Source organism: Rhinopithecus roxellana, chromosome 3, assembly GCF_007565055.1.
Source record: "Rhinopithecus roxellana isolate Shanxi Qingling chromosome 3, ASM756505v1, whole genome shotgun sequence".
NCBI classification, from domain to species: Eukaryota; Metazoa; Chordata; class Mammalia; order Primates; family Cercopithecidae; genus Rhinopithecus; species Rhinopithecus roxellana.
The window spans coordinates 170,148,776-170,157,386 of NC_044551.1; the positions used below are offsets into that span (position 1 = coordinate 170,148,776).

The 8,611-nt window shown below is 49.0% G+C and overlaps 1 pseudogene; it reads left to right on the top strand.

Annotated features, from left to right (window-relative positions):
• The first annotated feature begins 2,949 nt into the window (after positions 1-2,949).
• LOC104680474 lies at positions 2,950-6,445 on the top strand (annotated as a pseudogene).
• The last annotated feature ends 2,166 nt before the right edge of the window (positions 6,446-8,611 follow it).

The window sequence follows — 8,611 nt, forward strand, 5'->3', positions numbered from 1 at the left end:
GGCAAAGGCATAATTTTTTTTTTTTTTTTTTTTTTTGAGACAAGAGTCTCGCTGTGTCACCCAGGCTGGAGTGCAGTGGCGTGATCTCAGCTCACTGCAAGCTCCGCCTCCCGGGTTCACGCCATTCTCCTGCCTCAGCCTCCTGAGTAGCTGGGACTACAGGTGCCTGCCACCATGCCCAGCTAATTTTTTGCCCAGCTAATTTTTTGTATTTTTAGTAGAGTCGGGGTTTCACCATGTTGGCCAGGCTGGTCTTGAACTCCTGACCTCAGGTAATCCACCCGCCTTGGCCTCTTTTTAAAAGTGCTGGGATTACAAGCGTGAGCCACTGTGCCTGGTCTCACCATTGTTTCTGATCAGAAATCAGTGGCTAATTTTATCATGGTTCTCTTGTACATGAAGAGAAGTTTTTGTCTTACTGTTTTCAATGTTTACTCTTTGTCTTTTCATAGCTTGACACAAGTTGTATAGGAATGGATATCTTGGTTTTTATTTTACTGAAAGTAAACATTGATTCTATAGATTAATGTTTTATATCAAATTTGGTAAGTTTTCAGCCATTATTTCTATAAATAATTATTTCTTTCCTCCTTTCTTTCTGAGACTCTCATTCTACATATGTTGTGCTTGATTTTTCATAAGTCATTTTTTTTTCTTTTTTTTTGAGACAGAGTTTCACTCTTGTTGCCTAGGCTGGAGTGCAGTGGCACAATCTCAGCTCACGGCAACCTCTGCTTCCCAGGTTCAAGCTATTCTCATTCCTCAGCCTCCCGAATAGCTGGGCTTACAGGCCTGTGCCACCACGCCCAGCTAATATTGTATTTTTAGTGGAGATGGGGTTTCTCCATGTTGATCAGGCTGGTCTCAAACTCCTGAGATCAGGTCATCTGCCCGCCTCGGCCTCCCAAAGTGCTGGGATTACAAGCGTCAGCCACTGTGCCCAGCCCTTTTTTAGTTCTTTTAATATACAGTAACTGCTTTGAAATCTTTGTTTGCTAAGTGTGACATCTAGGGACACGTAAAGACAGTTTCTAGTAACAGGTTCCCCCCACATTTTCCTATTTCTTTTTGTTGTGTAACTTTTTTTTTTTTCTTGAGATGGAGTCTCGCTCTGTCACCCAGGCTGGAGTGCAGTGGTGCAATCTCAGCTCACTGCAACCTCTGCCTCCCAGGTTCAAGCGATTCTCCTGCCTCAGCCTCCCGAGGAGCTGGGACCACAGGTGCCCGCCACCACGCCCGGCTAATTTTTTTTTGTATTTTCAGTGGAGATAGGGTTTCACCATGTTAGCCAGGATGGTCTCAATCTCCTGACCTCATGATCCGCCCGCCTCAGCCTCCCAAAGTGCTGGGATTAAGGCGTGAGCCACTGCCCAGCTTTGTCTTGTAACTTATCATTGAACACTGGGTACTTTAGGTTATAGACTGTTCTATGCTGGATTCTGATTCTTTTCTCCTGAGAATTGTTGTTACTGTTTTGTTCATTTGTTTGTAACCTGCCTGCACTAAATTTGTAAATTCGGTCAGCAGTGTGTAGCCACAGCCGCCTCTGCTCATTTTTTGTTTGTTTCTGTTCTTATGCATGGCTTCCCAGGAACCGCTCCTTTATCTGCATGCGTGGTATTCCGCCAACAGTTGTGTGAATTTGTGCATTAACACCTTGAGTCGGTGAGGCTTCCACTGCTGCTGATGGATCTCCCCGTGGACTGGGGCATGCACACAGAGCTCAGGCCATCTGCTTTCCACAGGCATCTCCCCTCGCCGTGTCTTCTCTTCACATGCACTCAGGCACCGTCATCAGTCAGGGCTGCTGGGTGGTTTGGGCGGGTTCTGGTCTCTGGGGAGACGAGCAGAGCTACTGGTCCTTCCTGTTTGTTTGCATCAATATCCCTACTTGAAAATTCTCCAAATCATGTGAGTCCCTCTGGTGGTGACAGCAAAGCTGCTGGTTTCATGGCGTTCAACAAATGTGTTTTATATTTAGGTCAATGGCCCCGGAGTAGTGGCTCAGGCCTGTAATCCCAGCACTTTGGGAGACTGAGGTGGGCGGATCACCTGAGGTCAGGAGTTCAAGACCAACCTGGCCAACATGGTGAAACCCCATCTCTACTAAAAATACAAAAATTAGCCAGGCGTGGTGGCGCACGTCTGTAATCCCAGCTACTTGGGGGGCTGAGGCAGGAGAGTCACTTGAACCCGGGAGGTGGAGGTTGCAGTGAGCTGAGACTGCACACAATAAATAAATGATTTAATGCCTATACAATGGAGTGCTGTGTAGCTCTTAAAAAGAATGCCACGAGGATGACCAACACATACTATTCTCCTGGATGAGGATTATTACCATCAGCTGCATTTTTCAGATGAGAAAACCGAGACTTAGAGAGGTTACATAATTTTCCGAAGGTCACTCCCTACTGAATGTAGGAGCGGGGATCTGACAGCCACCTGATCACACGCAGGAACAGCATTCTCTCCTCCGCTCTCCTCCATGGCCCCCTGTGACTCCCAGGAGACCTCCCCAACTCTGCAGTCCCCAGGGCCCTGGTGTCCATAACCTGAGGAAGGGGAAGGGCCATGAGATCTTGGGCTTTCTCACTCTCGGAAAATGAGCAAGTGAGAATGAGACTTGACTTTGCTTAGAAGTGTAAAGAAATGCGACATTTATTGCCTATCAAACATGGGAAGCAGTTTGTCTATTTAACACGTGTGTTAGTATCGGTGTCCCTTGTTATTCAAACTCTCCCTATTGAGCTCAAGAATCAAAGTCAGATAACTTTGTCGATAAATCCCTTCCTCTCTACACCCTGGCTACTCACTGTCTCAAGACCCAAACTCACTGGGACAGGGCGCTGGCCCTCCTGATTCAAGCCTGGTGTCTGCCTCTCACTACGCAAATCGGGAGGCAGAGAGCAGAGGAGGGGCGGCTGTGAGTGCACAGAGCACACGCATGCGATGGGATTGCCCTCACCCCGCCCCCTTAGCTCTATGGGTGTGATGAGAGAAACCTTCACCTTTCCGGTGAGCTGCTGTGCTGCTTTGACTTTCACAGGCGTGTTTACTTGATGGATTTTTGTAAATACAGCCGTCAGTGGAGGCCTCTTGTCCCCATCTCGGGAACCATAACCCAGATTCCCAAAGGGGAGCTTGCCCTCATGGATGGAAACTGAGGCCCTCAGAGATGCCGTCGGCCTTGATCCCTTGCTCCTATTCAAAGATCTCGACATTACCGGAGATTCCTTGGGGCAGCCGGACATTCCCGTGTTGAGGAAGCATCCACTCACGCGCCGTGGGAACTTCGTAGATTTTACTGTGATGCAAACAACTCCCTATGAGGCCCCCGGTGCCCAGGGTCCATTGTTGGCTGCTTTTGAGGGTGGGAGGTGGAGGCGTTTCCATTTTGCTTGGGGGATCAGCCTCACCCTTTCTTTCTCCTTTTCCTCCGGGCTGGTGCTCAGATGGTGAGAGCACAGTGCTGATGAGGTGGGCTCTGGGGTGGAACCCATGGTCCTCTCTGACTCCCAGGAGACCTGGCCAGCTGCAGTGGCGCCCGTGGACCAGCAGAGGGACAAGAGAGGAGCTGACGTGGAGGAGCCGAGGCCCACTGAGGGCTCCCGGAGAGTCCGTCCGCCTGTGGACAGCAGCTCAGGGCTTCAGCTGCTTCAGTAGAGGAAATACCTCTCCCTAGACTGAGGCATCGTTCTGGTTAAAAAAAAAAAAAAAAAGTTGATTTTTTTCACCTTCGTGTAAATTTTTGTTTGTAACAATATGTTAGTTGTGACAGTTACCCCTTTTTTTTTTTTTTTTTACATTTTTGAAATTATTTTTAGAGCTGGGCTTTCGCTATTTTGCCCAGGCTGGTCTCAGACTCCTGGCCTCAGTGGTCTTCCCACCTTGGCCTCCCAAAGTGCTGGGACTACAGGTGTGAGCCGTGGCACCCGGCCTGTTTTTCTTTATTACCACAGATGTTATCTGAAGCTTTAAAGCCTCCTGGAGTGAGAGCTAGTTCATAACCACGCTGTTTGGAGAGAAGAGAACTACCTGGAATTCTTGTTCTCCAAAGATGTGGAATTACTATCCCAACAACAGCCGTCCCTCGCTCTGTCCTGAGGACCCTCAGGTGTGGCCCATCCATTCCCTTAGTGTTTCACTCTGTTTTGGAGATCCTCAGGTGTGGTCAATCCTATTAGTGCGGTCCTTGTACTGGGGATGCTCAGGTGTGATCCATCCATCTTCTTAGTGTTTTACGTCTTTCCTAGAGACCCTCAGGTGCCATCCATCATCCCATTAGTGTTTACCTCGGTCCTGGAGACCCTCAGGTGTGGTCAATCCATCCCATTAGTGTTTTTCCGTGATCCTCGAGACTCTCAGGTGTGGTCTATCCATCCCATTAGTGTTTACATCGATCCTGGGAACCCTCAGGTGTGGTCCATCCATTTCCTTAGCGTTTACCTCTGCCTTGGGACCCTCAGATGTGGTCGATCCCCAAAGTGTTTGATCTCTATTCTGGGGACTCTCCATTGTGGATCATCCATCCTCTTAGTGTTTTACCTCCATCCTCGAGACCCTCAGGTATGTCTATTAATTCCTTCAGTGTTTACCTCATGCTGGGGACTCTCAGGTTTGGTCTATCCCAATAGTTTTTATGTGTGCCCTGGGAACTCTCAGGTGTGGTTCATCCATCTCCTTAGCGTGTCCCGCTGTCCCGGGAACTCTCAGGTGTGGTTCATCCATCCCTTTAGTGCTTCCCTCCAACCTTGGTAAGCTCAAGTGTGGCCCATCCACCCTCTCAGTGTTTCCCTCTGTCCTGGGGACCCTCAGCTGTGGTCTATCCACCCCCTCAGTGTTTTTCCTCCCATCTTCTCTATTTTTTGTTGCCAATCTTCCCACACAGGTGGAGAGAGGAGGGGATCCCATTGCCTGTGAGGAGGACACGGCTCCTGGGTGGGCCCTGCAGATTGTGAAGTTCAAGTCACAGCTCCTGGGAAGGTCTCTGTGTGTCAAGATCGTGGGGGCGAGACAGATGCAGGGACCACACTCTGCCCTGCTCTGTACCTCTGAGTGTTGATCCAGCTGCTTTGTGACCAGGGCACTTGGAAGAACCATGGACTCTACAAGAGGGCAGTTTCGGAGAGCAAAATGAGCACACTTGAGGGATTAACGTGTAATTTGAACAACTGCCTTGCAAACTGCGTGAGGGCGTGCAGGTGTGTGTCTGTGCGTGTGTGTGCCGGGAGGATGTTTAGCAGCCTCATGGAAGGGTAACCGACATACAAGAGAACAAGGCCAGGCGTGGTGGCTTACGCCTGTAATCCCAGCACTTTGGGAGGACGAGGCGGGTGGATCACTTCAGGTCAGGAGTTCGAGACCAGCCTGACAAACATGGTGAAACCCCATCTCTACTAAAAATACAAAAAATTAGCCAGGCATGGTGGTGCATGCCCGTAATCCCAGCTACTCTGGAGGCTGAGGCAGGATAATCACCTGAACCTGGCAGGTGGAGGTTGCAGTGAGCCGAGATCGCGCTACTGCACTCCAGCCTGGGCAACAAGAGTGAAACTCTATCTCAAAAAAAAAAAAATTTTTTTTTGATCAGTGTTAACACAAATACACACCCGCAAAACCATGACAATAGTCAAGACCAAGAGCAGCACGACTCCCAAAGCTTCCTTGAGCTTCTTTGGAATCCCCCTACAGCCCCTCCCACCCCACCCCATCCCAAGCAGCCACTGATTTGCTTTCTGTCACAGTCAGTAGATTCGCAATTTCCTTAATACCATTTCTGAGCTCAGGAGGCAAATACTTTCTTTTTATTCGGTGGAACTTTCGTGGCATGCATGAGCTTTTGAATTCAGAGAGTGAGAGAATGAGAAAGAAAAGGCTGGTCTGGGTCATTCCTGGGAGGCCTGGCCCTAACCACAGTGTGGCACGTGCCCTGGAGCCCCTGTGCACAGGACAGCCCTGACTGCTGTTCTACAAGCTTTGTAGCTCCCCCATTACCTTTCCTCGACCAGCTGGTACAATCTCAAACTTTACACCAATTCTGACATCTGAACAACTCATGGCAGAGACAGGCGCTGTGGAACCAGCAGGTGTGACCTCACCTTCGGTCCCCAGAACACTGAGCTGTTAAACGAAAGGTGCGTCCTTTTTTTTTTTTTTTTTTTTTTTTGAGATGGAGTCTCGCTGTGTCACCCAGGCTGGAGTACAGTGGCATGATCTCGACTCACTGCAACCTCCACTTCCCAGGTTCAAGTGATTCTCCTGCCTCAGCCTCCTGAGTAGCTGGGATTACAGGTGCCCGCCACCATGCCCGGCTAATTTTTGTATTTTTAGTAGAGACAAAGTGTAACCAGTCTCCTGGGACCTCCGCCTCCCAGGATGGTCTCCATCTCTTGACCTCATGATCCATCTGCCTCCACCTCCCAAAGTGCTGGGATTACAGGCCTGAGCCAACACGCCTGGCCAGGTGCATCCTTCTTTCTCCCTTTCCAGGGAGAATGCTCTGCTCTTCTTCCTGCTGGATCCCTCCTCTACCTGCTTCTCTCCCACCTCTTGCAGCCCCTGGAGCCCCATGGCGATGCAGGCAGACTCATCTGTACCCTCATTCTGTTTAAAGAAGCACATATCTGGCCTGGCTCTGCCCAAGGACACCACACCTTCTCCATTCCTCATGCCCTGTCCCTGTGAGGTGAAGGTGGGGCTGGGATGGGGCACCCGCCTGGCCCACGATGGCATCAGGCCCACTCTCTCTAATGCAGGAAGGGTTTCAGATGCTGGGAGCCATGGAAATTATCCTCATCCTGATCATCTCCTGGCTTGGCAAATGATGATGAAGACAGTTTTCCCACAAGATAGACGTAGCCTTTCTGACAGTGCCTCGTTTACTTTCTAGCACAAAATAGGCATTAGAACAGTAGGACTTTGTGGTCATATGGAGATTTTTAAGGCTCCTTAGGAGGCAGGTAAAAATTTCCTCAATAAGACAAAACACTATCCCCAAAGAAAATGATTGATACATTGGGTGATAGTAAAATTAAGAATTTTTTCATCAATAAGAGAGTAAAAAGATGGGGCCAGGTGTGGTGGCTCATGCTGTAATCCCAGCACATTGGGAGGCCAAGACGGGAGGATCACTTGAGGTCAGGAATTAGAGAACAGCCTGAGCAACTTAGCAAGATCTTGTCTCTATCAAAAATGAAAAATTAGCTGGGCGTGGTGGTGCATGCCTGTGGTTCCAGATACTTGGGAGGCTGAGGCAGGAGGATCACTTGAGCCTGGGAGATTGAGGCTGCAGTGAGCCATGATTGTACCACTGCACTCCAGCCTGGGTGACAGGATGAGACTCTGTCTCTTAAAAAAAAAGAGGTGGGGCCGGGCGAGGTGGCTCAAGCTTGTAATCCGAGCACTTTGGGAGGCCGAGATGGGCGGATCACGAGGTCAGCAGATGGAGACCATCCTGGCTAACACGGTGAAACCCCGTCTCTACTAAAAAAAATACAAAAGCTAGCCAGGCGTGGTGGCGGGCGCCTATAGTCCCAGCTACTCGGGAGGCTGAGGCAGGAGAATGTCGTGAACCCGGGAGGCAGAGCTTGCAGTGAGCTGAGATCCGGCCACTGCACTCCAGCCTGGGCGACAGAGAGAGACTCCGTCTCAAAAAAAAAAAAAAGAGGTGGGACTGGAGAAGGGTGAAAAGATAAATCACGGGTAGAGTATAAAGAGAATTCCTACACATTAATAAGAAAAATGCATGTAGGGCTTAACACCTAGGTGACGGGTTGATAAGTGCAGCAAACCACCATGGCACATGTTTACCTGTGCAACAAACCTGCATGTTCTGTACATGTGTCCCAGAACTTAAAGTAAAATATTTTTTTTTTTTGAGACAGAGTCTTGCTCTGTCATCCAGGCTGGAGTGCAGTGGTGTGATCTCAGCTCACTGCAAGCTCTGCCTCCTGGGTTCACACCATTCTCCTGCCTCAGCCTCCAGTGTAGCTGGGACTACAAGTGCCCACCACCACAACTGGCTAATTTTTTGTATTTTTTAGTAGAGATGGGGTTTCACTGTGTTAGCCAAGATGGTCTCGATCTCCTGACCTCGTGATCTGTCCACCTCAGCCTCCCAAAGTCCTGGGATTACAGGTGTGAACCACTGGGCCCGGCCTAAAGTAAAATAAATTTTTTTTAAAAATTAAGAAAACAGCTGGCAGACCGATAGGACAATGGGTGAAAGAAATGAAGAGGGACAAAAAAGGGAAGGAAGAAAGGGAGGGAGGAGGGAAGAGGGAGGAAGCGAGAGGAAAGAACAAATGAACATCCAAATGGCCAAAAGGCATATAAACCATGCTCAACCTCGTAAGCCATCAAATTTAAACCACATTGAGAAACCAATATTACACCTACCAGAATGGCTAAAATTAAAAACACTGTTGATACCAAGTTTATGCAAGAATGTGGAGTAACTGAAACTTCATATACTACTTTTGGGAATGTAAAATAGCACAACCACTTTGGAAAACTGAAGGGGTGGCCTGCCCCTCCACACTTATGGGTGTTTCTCATTAGGTGGAACGAGAGACTTGAGAAAAGGAATAAGACACAGAGACAAAGTATAGAG